Source organism: Trachemys scripta, chromosome 5 (genome assembly GCF_013100865.1).
Source record: "Trachemys scripta elegans isolate TJP31775 chromosome 5, CAS_Tse_1.0, whole genome shotgun sequence".
Lineage (NCBI taxonomy): Eukaryota > Metazoa > Chordata > Testudines > Emydidae > Trachemys > Trachemys scripta.
The window spans coordinates 4,931,787-4,946,241 of NC_048302.1; the positions used below are offsets into that span (position 1 = coordinate 4,931,787).

Below are 14,455 nucleotides of genomic sequence, written 5' to 3' on the forward strand. Positions count from 1 at the left end.
ATTCTTCTGAAGTACAGCAGTTGACCCGTGGAAGAAGATAGCTGGGATCATAAACAAATAGGCTCGTGCTTGGATGTCAAGCCACAGCTGAAGGAATGTGTCTTGGAAGTGACAAACATGATCTCCTCAGGGAAAGTTATGAGCTTCCTTGCTCATGCTTCCAGTCCCTCAAACTGTACGCACCTCTCACCGAGGAGCTGGCTGCCCGTCGGCCCTGGGGACTGAAAGGGTTGAAAGGTGATGTGGCTGTCGATAGATGGCTGGGAACTGAAAAGTGGGGGATGCAATTAAAACAAAAGCACTCATTGCCCTTGTCCCTGAACAAAAGTGACGTTCTCTGCCAAGGGACCCTTAGTCTGTCTCAGTCAGTTGCGGGAAACAGGGCTCAACATTAGGACTATGTCCATGTCTGAGTATTAAAACCAAAAACCATGAAGCTTCTAGATGCAACAACTGATGTCTTACATTGGGGCTGATTCAAAACCCATTAAAGGCAATAAAAAGATTGACATCCATGTGCTTTGGATGTGACCCATAGAGCTTTATACAAAATAGTTTGCAGGTGACCTACTAGCAAGGCCGTGTTTCATTTCATTACCAAAAAAAAAAAAAAAGTGTGTGTGGGGGGGAGTGGGGGTGAAGAGGTTGTACTTACCATAAGTCGTATTTCTTACGATTTGCAATTTACATGGCATGTATTATTTCCTCCTGAGATCATTCTGGTAAAGAACTAGTCATTACCAATAGCCTTTGTTGCATAGAAAACAAAGAAGAATAGTGGTGCATTGTTAGAAAGGTAATATGTGAATATTATGCCCTGAGGTGCTAATCGGTCTTATGTGCAAGATGTAAAATAACTCTTGCGGCAGGCTGTTCTGTACCAAATGTACAGTAGGGACTGAATGTTTTTAATGATCCAAATGTGAAAAATGATGCCTTTAAAATCAGGTTACGGTGTTTGTATGGCTGTGGGTTTTTTAATACCTACTGGAGTAATCTTTATATACTGCTGGAGGCGGAGATAATCATTGTGGTGAATTCTGACTTTTCCTAGTTCTGATTTGCAAAATTGCAGCATTTGTGATTAACATTTTGGGCCAGATCCTCACCTGGTATATAGCTCCATTAATTACAGAGAGCTACACTGCCATACCCCAGCGAAGGACCTGGCACGTTGTGCGGGAGTGTCCGTGTCCATGTGTCCCTGTCCCCCCAAAGGCAACAGGGTCTAGTGAACTGAGCACAGGGCTTTCACACCAGAATTTCTCGATTCTGTTCTTGCCTGTGTCTGGCGCTGGCAACGTGTTACACTTCTGTAGTAGTTTGCAAACGCTATTTAGTTATGTCCCACAACATCCCCATTGCATGAGGCAGGGAACAATCACCCCGTGGCTTTCACAGTGAAAGTCGCAAGAGAGTGTCAAGAGCAACATTACAATCCAGGAGTGAAATCTTACCTCATTGATGTCAATGACAAAACCGCCTTTGACTTTAATGGGACCAAGATTGAACCCCAGAACTTGTGCTTAATCCACTGAGCTGCACTGCCCCTAGGGAAGTCAATGTGAGTTTTGCAGTGTCTGTTTCCTCTGAAATAGGGATAACACTTTATTTACCTGATTATCTACCACATGGCTTTCTTGCTGACTGTGAAGCTGTCACACCATTTACTAGCAGTCTCATTTGCAGACTTGTAGTGGTGTATGAGGGAGGGGTTTATCCTCTGAGAAGACGAACAGGCCAATCATCTGACCACCCATTCTCTTCATGTGAGAGCACCATCTGGGTCACCTTTGAGGAGGGACTCAGCTGTGGAGATGCAGTGAGGCCAATTCTGCAGCCACAGCCATCAGTAAGGCATGCTGTGCACATGCAAGTATCAGAGGGGTAGCCGTGTTAGTCTGGATCTGTAAAAAGCAACACAGGGTCCTGTGGCACCTTTAAGACTAACAGACGTATTGGAGCATGAGCTTTCGTGGGTGAATGCCCACTTCGTCAGACGCATGTAGTGGAAATTTCCAGAGGCAGGTATAAATATGCAGGCAAGAATCAGTATGAAGATTCTTGCCTGCATATTTATACCTGCCTCTGGAAATTTCCATTACATGAGTCTGACGAAGTGGGCATTCACCCACGAAAGCTCATGCTCCAATACGTCTGTTAGTCTTAAAGGTGCCACAGGACCCTGTGTTGCTGTGCACATACAGACCATATTAGTGCTATTCTCCTAAAGAAGTGCATCGGCTTTTGTAATTAAGGCATTAATGTTTCATCACACGTTCCATTAGAATGTAATCTCAGCCTGCTAGGTCTAAGTTGTCGGTTTACTCCGTAAGGTTTCAAATCATGGGCTATATATGTTTCCGTAGCATTAATGGAAATATTCGCTGAACAGCAAAGGAAAGTTGAGTATATGTTCCAGGAGAGCAGCATTTGGGAATTGTCTGTAGTGTGATGCTATAGCTGACCTTGAGCACTGATGCTCAATAGGACACTGTTATGCCTGTTCCCTCAAAGAAAAACATATGGAATATTTTAAACTCCCTGTTGGTTCCCCCGTCCTGCCTTGCATTGGTTTTGTTTTTTCTTCCGTTTCTCCAAATTTCCATAACTTCCATCAGTTGCGGGAAGACTTGCTGGTGACAGTGCATTGTCCACCGAAACCCTCTCCATTTCTTTCTGAAAAATGTAGACTCTTAAGACTTTACCAGCCCATGTTCTCTTTTGAAAATGGCTGCTGTATTATATATCCCGAGTCCTCCTTTCCGCCAGCTTCACTCACTCTGGGAATTATTTGTTTTAAGAAAAAAAATGGATCTGGCTTCTAACGAGGGATAGATTGTCCTGACTTCTCTCCCCTCTGGCTAAGCAGGGCTAGTCAATATCAACAGGTGACCAATTCTCTCTCATGCTTAGAATAGTCCCCTGTATTTTTAAATGCTGACAAGGTGATGGGGGGTGGAGGGGGCAACATTTAACTATCAGTCATCTCTTTGTTAAAGACTGGTTTAAAAAAATCATAGATGTTGAATTCACATTTCCCTGTTGTGGTATTGATGAAAAAAAGGTAATTTCTTTGCTAGAAATAGTCTTTTTATTGCTGACAGAAGAGTGGGTTGGCTTACATATCAATAAATGTGAAGGATGTTAAGTGTGATGTGGGAACAGAATTCAATAAAGTTTTATTGTATCACAAGTGGACAGAAGTGCGTTTAAAAACATTAAATGAAAGCTCACAATATCTGCTCCACTGGACCTTAGGGCCAGTGAATAGACAGATAATTGAATAATGACAGTTTTAAGAGAATCCAAGCACTAGAAAGCAATCTGATATTTTTATTGCTTTAAGATTGCTGAGGGGAGGGAGAAGATGAGAGAAAATTGCAACCTGAAAACAATTTAATGAAACCACTTCTCCCAAGAATACTGGTCTTAATTATTTTTCAGTGCCATACGATTTTTGAATCCTGTATCCTCACCTCCCTTGCCTTTCTTTGTGAGGGTTTCCTTTCTGCAGTTCTTAACCACTGACAGTTGAGAAACAATGTTTTCAAGCTCTCACAGCAATGCATTGCTGGGTGCCAGTTTTTATTACATAAATGGTCCTGTGGTTCCTTCAGATTCCATCCCTCTGGGTTATTTCCTTCCCAGGGGGCAGGCCATCCCTCCATGCTCTCCCCACATCCCCCAAGAGAAAATAACAAGTGTTCCTAAGGGGTTAAACATGATTGTGTACACTCTGGTTTGGTAATGAAAGCATCCCTGCTAAAGCAAAGCTTCCCGTGTTCTACTTAGTTCAATGAATGATTTGCGTGCGTAGGCTGGGGACCATAAAAATACTAACCTAACCACCCATTATGGTTATTTCTTATTCTGAGCAAAGAATCTTTACTTTGTATCCTGCTGACAAACTGCCTTTCTTCCAAGGCATACAATTTCATAGGCATTGCAGCCAAACAAACAAACGAAATCAAAACAAAACACAAAAATCAGTTTTGTATTCATTGGAATTCCCAGATTCCCTTGTTAGTTCTTTTTCTTCCTCAGAGTCAGAAACAAAGGATGCATTACTTACCCCACCAATCTCCTTTCACTGTATTATTGGTGGGGAGAGTGCACATTTACAAGTGCTAACAGAAATGTGCCCTTAATTGAAATAATCTAATACTATGTGGATTTTGCAAATCAGCAGTCTCTTAGCCTGCAGGTTTAGAAACCAGCATAGGCGTGCACACAGTTTTCAAGAATGAAATAAAAACTGATGCTGGTGTTCAGGAAGAATAAATATTTTAGATGAATCAAGAAACTTAGGAGATTCAAATTTAAAACGAAATATTGAATGATACTCTGGGAAACAGATTCACAAATAAGAAAGGGTATTTTTCCTTCCTAGGTTTGGTTTTAAACTTGAAGGCCCAATTTAAAGGAACTAAGCCTTTTTAGTAGGTGTTAGTGGGCATAATTTATGCACACATGTCAGAGGCCTGCTGAAAGCAATGGAGGTGTTAGAGCTTCTCAAAAAAGAAAGATTGAAAAGATCTGTTGTAATGGGTTGATACGCAACCTAAATATTAGGGTTGCTACCAGCTCCCCCTGTAATTTTCAGTGTGCTCCTAACAAAGGCCCATTTAAGCAGCTCAAAGCCATGTGTTTTTTAAATTTCTTTCTGATGTGTATCAATCTGCACTAAGCATTGCCCAACCAAGGAGCCCAGTAGGTCTCATAGAGGAGAGGTGACTGGGGCAATCTCTTTCAGGGAAGGTACGTCTTTATTCTTAATTTTTTTTTTGGCCAGAAGCAAAGTTTTGTTCTTTGAGTAGATGCAACGGTGTATTCCAATTAGGTGTATTCTATAATCGCAGCCCTCACCAAGACCCATATGAGCTCCAAAGCTCCTGCAGCATCAGTAGCTGTAAAAACAATGGCTAATATTGAGAACAATGGGAGCTGTTGGGTGCTGAGCACTTTTGAAAATCTGGTGCCCAAACGGGAGCTGAGTTCTACTGAAAATCAGTCCCTTAGTGTTAGAAAACAAACTGGAGAGACTTAAGCCATCTATACTACTGTGTAAGGCCCCAATTCAGGAAAGCACTCAAGCCCATGTCTGTCAATCCCTGTTCAGTATCGCACTTAAGCATATGGTTAAAACCTATTAACTTCAGTGAGACTTAAGCATGTTTTTAAGTTCTCTCTTAAATAGGGATGCTGTCTTGAGAAGGGGCCTAAAAGAGGATTCCATGTCTCTGCAATAAAACTGGGAGGAAAAGGGGAAAAAAGGAATATTTATAATGCTCATGACAATTGTGGGCATAGAGCTGACAATCTGTCCCTCAGAGGTGATGGGGAACCTGCCTAGAAAAAACGAACAGTTGATCTTGAAGACTGTTTTTGCTGAATTTGTCCCAGAATGTTCAAACGGAAGATAAATAGCTTCAACATTCTAACCTCACTTGAGAGAGGGAAATCTGTGTGGCTGGGTTGTTCTCTAACTGTAAAATTATATTTAGGCTTGGAAGGATTCGTTTTTTATTGGTAAATGTCAGTAAACATCAATTTCACCGTACACACAGAAATCAATGAAAAATATATCCATCGATGGTAATCAAAATGTACAGATAGGTAAAGTAAGAAACGAGCTTCTTGAGAACTTATTAGAGTTTGGTATAAGGATATTTGTGTATTTTAACTGTTATAAAGCTTCAACTTTTCAGAATCTCTACATCTACCATTATTAAATATTTATTTCCCCCAACCCCATTGTGTAACCCCCATAATATCCCACAACTGTGAAAATTTAAATTGATTTTAAAAAATGCTTAAAACCCATAATTTTGCACAACTTTGAGAACTTAAATACTTATAAATCTGCAAAAAATGCTTTAAAATAAACACGAATACCCTTCCAATACAGAGAGAGTGTAAGTTTTTCTACAGGTTGGTTGCTCTCTCCGCCCCTTTCCCCCAAGTGGCACAATTCACAGTTGATGGAGTTAGCAAAGTGTCAGAAGCAGGTTCAGAAAACACCAGCAACCATGTCAGTGTGTTACTTTATACTAAGAGGGGAGAGGAAAATACTGCTGGTGTGGTGTATTTCTGCATTTGGGCATCTTTCTTGACCTCCAGTCAGCCACTCCACACAGTGCCGCAAACATCTAGCAGGGCTTGCTTGTTCTTAGCAGTCTGATGGAAAAAGGGGCCAGATGATATTAATTTTGTCTTGGATGATACTGACCTAAGTTAAGCATGCTGTCTGTGATGACTCTATAAACCAGGCTTCTACAACAGTATGTACATGAGAGAAGACAGTTGATTGTCATGATATAATGTATGGAAGGAAAAGCTCCCAGGAACTGCTTACAACACTTCATCATACACACACTGATACTCATGTTAAATGGCTTTTCACAGTCAAAATCAGCCCCAATCTCATTAATTATGAATGGCTGTTGTGTGACAGATGGTATGTATTACTGTTTTTAAGAATGAGTGATAAGTGTAAAATGAGAAACACATGTTGCACGACAGCTTTAGCTCCCATATATCGAAGAGAACCAACTTTTCCCCCGGTTGGACAGCATCCTGTTTTAATAACCTTAAGATGGAGCTCATGAAATATACCGGGGTAGGAAACACTGGACAAACAGACTCTGATGTACGAGGATGCAGCTCTCACTGAGCTCACTCAGGGTTTCACCTGTTTGTGCCAGGGCTGCAATTGGCCTTTCTAGTACGAATATTGATCAGGCACATGGTTTTACTAAGAGCCCTTAGCCGTGGAGATACACAAGTTTAAACAATGCGTCTTGAAGGGAATGAATAGCTTAGGTCAGTGCTTTAGCCAACGGTTGACATACACAAAATTTATAGTATTCCTTAAATAGTCTGATTTCCTTCTAAACATGTTTCTATAGTGTTACTTTCTTCATGAAATAGGTTTCAGAAACTCTTGTACATGAACAATAATTGGGGCGGGGGGAGGGTAGTATAAACAATTCTTTTAATTAGATGTAGATAATAGGCTTGTGAATACTTTTTTTTTATTTTGCTGATCTGCAGCCAGATAATTGTCAGAATCAAGCCTGACCATTTCTTGCAAGAGGAGGGCCTAACACAGCAGCAAGAGCACAGTAGTTACAAAGTCTTTATTACTTTTACAAAATATATTCCATGAACTTAAATACTGTAATGTGAAACGTTATAACATGAAGCTGCCTGTGGTCAGAATAAATGGATCAAATATATTTTGTGATACGGTAGTAGCCTTTAAAAAATAAAATCCTGTTGATTTATTTGCCTGCTTGCTTACTTGTAAAGTGAGTTTGCAATGTAGGAAGTATAAACTAGTGACATTTCTATGGCATGTTCTTTTCCCTTAGGGCTGAGATAGGGACTGAAAAGCACACATGTACTTCATTTTACCTTTTTGTATTCAAGCTTAATATTCATAATACAGCAAAATGTTATTTTTGCTTCTTAAAATCAATCGTATTAGTTATTCCCTTGTTGAATTTGGTTCTTATTCAAATACACTAACTGCTGTCCTTGAAAAGAAATTCTGGCTCAATTTCTTTAGAACTCAGCCTTTCTTTAGTGCCTTGATAACAGTGTTATCTTATTCCGTAATGCTTCACCATACAGAGTAATCTAAAACCCAGGGAAGCATGCCAAAAGATGCTAGAAAAAAGGGCCTTTACAAAAGGCTGGACTTTTCCCTCTAACATTGCAGAGTTTACATTGCTCTCTCTTATTCAAAGAAAATGAATAATTCAAAATAAATTTGGAAAGTAAACAGAGCAAGATTTGTTTTTGGAAAAGTGCATTGAATTTGATAACGTATTTTAGTGGGTAAAAGTTCTTTCCTTTTCAATGTTGTCAGATTAAATTGGATTGCACTACTCTTTACTAGCCAAGGGGTCTGTGTGGGGAATTATTGCCCCTTGTCTTTAGTCCCATCTGACTAAGGCTATAATAGGCTTTTGAGGACATATCCTACTAAGGTATTCTGGAAGGTTTCCCCAGTCTAAAACCTCCCCTCCTCACCCAGATCCATGGTAGCTGAGCTTGGTGCAGTGAGCTTGTGTGGAGGCTAAAGAAATTCTCCTCCATAGGCTTCAAAATTACAATAGACAGTCTTGGTCACAGGTACCCAACCCTGCAGGCTGGCACTATCCCTACCACTCAGCTTTCCCGTGGAGGCACAAAGCACCCCTGCTTCCCCTATAACCCACTCCTCCCAACCGCCAACTCCAGCTGCATGAGGATACATGGGGGGACAAATATCTTGTATCTGAGGTCCTCCATCATCAAAGGGGGGATTCATTAGGGGTTGCCCCACAATAAGGAACCATCATCAACCATAACATATACACAAGGAGCAAGAACCCTATTCTACCCTTAAGAGACTTCCAGAGTGAAGTAATCCATCTCCTTGCTGACCTATCACAAAGAAACAGTGGCTGTCATGAGAAGACCCCTGTATTCAGGGTGAGAGTCACCCTCCACCTTACGATTGTCCCTCCGCAACCTTTCCACACAAGATAAGGACTGTCCATATCAGGCTAATCTACATGCCCACGCTGCTGCAGCCACCATCCCAGTGCCTCTTAGAACAGATTCACTGCCTTCCCAGCACCTTGAAATGACAGCCACCCCTTCTGTCCCACTAGAGCTCCAACGCCTTCTGCACGCTAGGTCAGGCAAGTGCCAGCTGGCGATGGCCGGGGCTGAAGAGACAGATGTACCTTTGGGATCTGTTGGAATAAAGTACCTCTGCTCCAGAACAGCAAAATGACAGGGTACCACTGCCAGAGCCGATCCAGAAGGAAATAAACACCTAGGCCTTCCCTTTCCTCAGGTCAGTCTTTCTCACTCCCTGTGTGTCCAGAGGGCCTGTTGCCTGAGCAGCCTATTCCACAGGGAAGGTGTTGTCTCTCAGGTTTTGTCTCCAAGACAGTAAAGCTGGCTCCCCCTATGCATACATTTTCCACAGATTGAGAGAGCAGACTTCAAGGCCTCCTTGTTGTATCTTTTCCCCTCCTGATGGTTAACTACAGCCGAAGTCTGGCACTTTAGGCCAGTGGTTGGAAACGGCCTGATCTAAGTCCTTGTCTTCAGGATGGATCATTAACTTTTTCTGCCCTGGCCTGGTGTGGGAGTGGTGTACATTCCATCCCGTTGGCTTTCCCCACTTCATAAGAACATAGGAACAGTCATGCTGGGTCAGATCAATGATCCATCTAGACCAGCATCCTGTCTCTGACAATGGCAGAGCCCACTGCTTCAAAAAGAACGAATATGTCATTATAGAGTGATCCATCCCTTCTCATCCAGCTTGCAGCACTCAGAGGTTTATGGACACCCAGATCATGAGGTTGCAACCCTGACCATGTTGGCTAATCGCTGTTGATGGACCTATCCTCCAAGAACTTATCTAATTCCTTTTTGAACTCATCTGGTCCTGGTGACTTATGTGTCAGTTTGTTCCAAAATCTCCTCTCTTGACACCTCAATCTGGGATGGTTCCTCAGATTTGTCACCTAAAAAGAATGGTTCAAGTGTGAGAATTTCCTCACATCATCTGTAATGAAGCCTGATGCAAAGAATTAATTTAGCTTCTCTATAATGGCCTTGTATTCCTTGAGTTCTCCTTTAGAACCTCAATTGTCCCAGGGCCCCACTGGCTGTTTGGTAGGCTTCCTGCTTCTATGTATTTAAAAGAATACAGTTTGTTTTTGTGTTTTTAGCTAGTTGCTATTAAAATTCTTTTTTGCCTTGCCTAATTATACTTTTACACTTGACTTGCCAGAGTTTATGTTCCTTTCAATTTTCCTCATTAGGATTTCACTTCCAATTTGTAAAAAATGCCTTTTTGCCTCTAGCCACCTCTTTTATTCTTCTGTATACATGATTATTTTTGTTCTCTTACTGTTTAGCTTATTTAGGGTATATATTTCATTTGAGCCTCTATGGTGTTTTTAAATAGCTTCCATGCAGCTTGCAGGCATTTCACCTTTGTGACTGTTCTTTTTAACTTTCATTTAACTAGCTTCCTCATTTTGTGCACTTCCCATTTTTTATGTTAAATGATACTGTTGTGGGTTTCTTTGGTATGTTTCCCCCCGAAAGGATGCCCAGTTTAATTATGTTATGGTTGCTATTACCGAGATGATCATCTATATTATATTATTGGACCAGATCCTTTGTGCCACTGAGGACTAAATCAAGAATTACCTCTCCCCTTGTGGGTTCCAGGACCAGCTGCTCCAAGAAGCAATAATTAATGGTGTCTAGAAATTTTATATCTGCATCCCATCCTGAGGTGACGTGCATCTAGTCAATATGGGGATAGTTGAAATCCCCCATTATTGCTGAGTTTTCTGTTTTTGTAGCCTCTCTAATCTCCCTGAGCATTTCACAGTCTCTGTCACCATCCTGGCCAAGTGATCAGTAGTATATCCCTACTGCAGTACTCTTATTATTCAAGTATGGAATTTTTATCCAGAGAGATTCTGTGATACAGTTTGATTCATTTAAGATTGTTACTATATTTAGATTACTATATATACTATATATAGATTACTATATTTAACTCTCTGCTTTCTTTCACATATAGTGCCACTCTTCCACCAGCACAACCTACTCTGTCATTCCAGGATATTTTGTACCCTAGTATTACCATGTCCCATTTATTATCATTGTTCTGCCAAGTTTCCATGATTCCTATTATGTCAGTATGTTCATTTAATACCAGGCCATTTGCCCATCTTAGTATTTAGCCTTCTTGCATTTGTATACAAACACTTATAAAATGTGCCTAATATATAGTTGTGTCTTCAGATGATGTAATTGAACAGGACTCTTTTGTTTGACTGTTTCTCTTCAGTTCCCATCTGTAGTTTATCAACTTCTCTTCTCTGCTCTTTACTAGGATATAGAGTATCTCCTTTAGTAAATCCTCTCTCAGGGATGTCTCTGTTCAAACCATGTGCTCCTTGGCACCTGTCGGCTTTCCCCAGACCTTAATTTTACATGCCAAAAATCTGGTTCTGTTTTCGTTTAGGTGGAGCCCATCTAGTCCTGAATGAACTGTTCCCCAGTTCATAATAAACCTAAATCCTTCCTCCCAACACCATTGTTTCATCCATGAAGGGAGATCCTGCAGTTCTGCGAGTGTGATAGGCCATGTGTATGGAACGGAAGCAATGCAGAGGATGCTACCGTGGAAGGCCTGGACTTTAATCTCTTACCTAGCAGTGTAATTTTGGCCTCCTGGATCTCTCTTGCCTTTTCCTATGTCATTGGTGCCTACATGTGCCAAGACCACAGGCTCCTCCCCAGCACTAAACCACAAACTGTCTGGATGTCTCAAGAAGTCTGCATCCTTCACAGCCGGCAGGCAATTCACCAGGCAGTTCTCCTGGTCATCACAAATCCAGCAATCTGTATTTCTAATAATCAAATCCCCCTTTACCGTTATCTGTCTCTTCCTAATAAAAGGGTCCTTCCCCCGAGAGGTATCCTCAGTGCGAGAGGATACCATGACATCATCTGGAGGGAGTGTCCCAATTATGGGGTCCTTTCCTCTGCGCAAGTTTGATGTTCTTTCCGTAGGGGCTTGTCTCCGCTTATTAGTGGAACAGCGCTCTGGCAATCAATCCACCGGGGGTCGATTTAGCGTGTCTAGTGAAGACCCACACTAGACTCCCATCGACTCCAGTATTCCACCGGAACAAGGAGCATAAGGTAAGCTGATGGGAGAGTGTCTTCCGTTGACCCAGCGTGGTGTAGACACCGCAATAAGTTGACCTAAGGTATGTCGATTCCAACTGTGTTATTCACGTAGCTGGAGTTGCGTAATTTAGGTCGACTTAGTCCCGTAGTGTAGACCTGCCCTGAGTCCGTTCTACTGTGTTCCTGAAAGTCTCCTCTATGTGTTTGCCTGTCTCCCTCAGCTCCTCCAGTTCAGGGACTATGGTCTCAAAAGTCCATATGCCGTCTCTGAGGGCCATGAGCTGCTTGCGCTGAATATACTCATATGCCACCTGCTCACAAGGCAGGTAACTATATGTGCTGCATTCAGTGCAATAAACTGGGTACCCCCACTCTGCTTCTGGACATCTGCCTGCATTATTTTAATTCTGGCAGGGTTTTAAAAATTATTTTGAGGGGCGGTGTTATTGGCTTAAATTTAGCGTATGTTTGTTAGGCCTCTCACACTCTGTCTCTAAACGTCCCTGTTTGCTTCTCCTGTTCGCTAGCTCCTCTGGGTGCTTAAAAGCTCACTTTTTAAACCCCTGTTCTCCCTGAGTTTTCCCTGCCCCTTTGTCTAGGGATCCTAAAGAGCTTACAAATCAAAGGAGAGCACATTAGCGCATCCTTAGTAAGCTCCCACCCTAGCCTAGCAGGCCACTTAGCTCAGCACACAATCCCCAAAACAGACCACACTATACCCTTCAAGCAATAAGTAAGCAGAGGACAAGCAAACTAACTGACAGCCTCACCCCAATGATCACCAGAAGAGCTCCCTTGCAAGACTCCGCTGTTTGCGACTCCTGGTTGCTAGCTCTTTCCTCTGCCACCCTTCCCTCTCCCCCCCCCCCCGCCATTTCTTCTCTGCCAAAAATGCTTCTACAACCACTTTGTTCTTATCTTAATTAAGAAAGACTCAGTGATGACTGTATCTGCATTTCTATTTAATACAAAGTCAGGTATCGTGTCCTGCAACCTGCAGCCCCTGGGAATGAACCCCATGGACACACACATTCTGAAAGAGTCGTCATGGGGAGGAGTCCCAGATAGCCAAGGCTAGCTAGCTGTCTGTCTACTTAAGCTTTAGATCCAAGGGTGCCGAAACAGGGGGGCCAGAGAGTCATGGCCCTCCCACTTTTTGAAAGTGGACAGGCCTGGCCCCATCCAATTTTCACCATGGGCCTCCCCACCCCTCCTCTTCCCCCCGAGGCCACACCCTCCTGGCTAGCCCAGCAGCTGGAGCGCTGCACCGCAGACCCTTCACCTACCCAGGGCAGGGGGTCCGAGAGCAGCCCCCGGCCCATGTCCCCGTCCCCCGGGCTCCCTGCCCACAGCAGGTGGAGGGTCTGTGCCAGGGATCCACACATCTGCCCAGCCGTGTTACTCTTACCATGGCCGGGCGGTGGCTCCAAGGCCCTGTCCCCCAGAGCTGCGCCGGCAGCTGTTGGGAGCCGCGGACCCTCCACCTTCCCTAGGTCGGGGGGCCTGAGGGGCAGGGACATGCACTGTGGACTGCACTTTGCCCCTCACACTGGGCAAGTGGAGGGTCTGCGGGTCCTGACCCTCTCCGGCTTCCAGCTTAGCTGGGGCGGGGCCTTGTATGGAAGGGGCCATGGAGGGGCAGTGGCCCATGGCCCCCCACTTTTGGGAAGGCTTCAACACCCCTGTTTAAATCACACCCACCTGTATGGTATCTGAGCACCTTACAGCACTGAAGTAGTCCATGTAAGAGATCTACACGAAGGCCAGATTTTCCACTTCTCTCACTCTGACCAGAGGCAGAAAGGGTTCATTACGACCGCATCTCTCTCTCCTTGCCCTTCTATTCTTATTCTCCTTTGTTCTTCTGTTTCACCCCATCCTGCCACAAAGAAACAAATCCTGCTGGCGATGGCTGAACTATCTTGAAAAGTCTAACTCCAAATGTCATTTTTAAATCCGCCCTTCCCCATAAGTAGCAAAGCCCCTCATGGAAAACCAGATTCTGGAAGAATGTCAGCCTTTCCACTTGTAGGATGCAGGAGCTGCAATTTATCAGTCATCTCAGAAGTTCTGCAAGTTGATTCTTACCACTCGCCCTTGTGAACAGTCCTGAAAAGCTACAGTGCCTCCGAGATGCAGAGTTAACCCGGCTTGATGCCTGCATGGCTGCTGGGGTATTGATATTCTGTTTTAGTTTGGTCAATCAATAAGGTCAAGGGGTTTAAATTTTATCTGGTTTTCATTGGTGTTTGCCTGAAGTAAAATAGGTATCCAATTAAATTTTCCAATATTGAACAAGCATGGAGTGGTAGCATCAGCTCTTTCACAAATGGATATTAAATTACATCCTGTAAAAGTGGCTGAAGACAATACCCAGCAATAACATGACCTAGTTATGTGTTTATCGAATTTACAAGACAATGAGATCCGATTTCTTTGCCAGCTGCATGGTAGCTAATGGTCAGTAAGAGAGCCTCAAAATGAGAAGATCTTATGTTCTATGTGGTGGACTCTGAGTTTCAAACCTTCCCCACCTGAATTGTGGTTCCAATGGTAAGGAAAAGCATGCTTCATGTAAGACTAACAATACATTGGCCATGTGCAGTGATGAGGAGCTTATTCTATGCTGATATGACTTCGTAGACTTCAGTTATGTCACCCGCGATGTACACCGGCGTGAGAGAGTGGAGAATGAGGCCTGAGAAGACAGATGCAGAAGCCTAAA

The 14,455-nt window shown here is 43.1% G+C and overlaps 1 protein-coding gene across 1 annotated transcript in view; it reads left to right on the top strand.

The window, feature by feature from the left end:
* ADGRL3 (adhesion G protein-coupled receptor L3) overlaps positions 1-14,455 on the top strand; it is a gene marked incomplete in the record, with an annotated part of 777,222 nt that overhangs the window by 453,747 nt on the left and 309,020 nt on the right.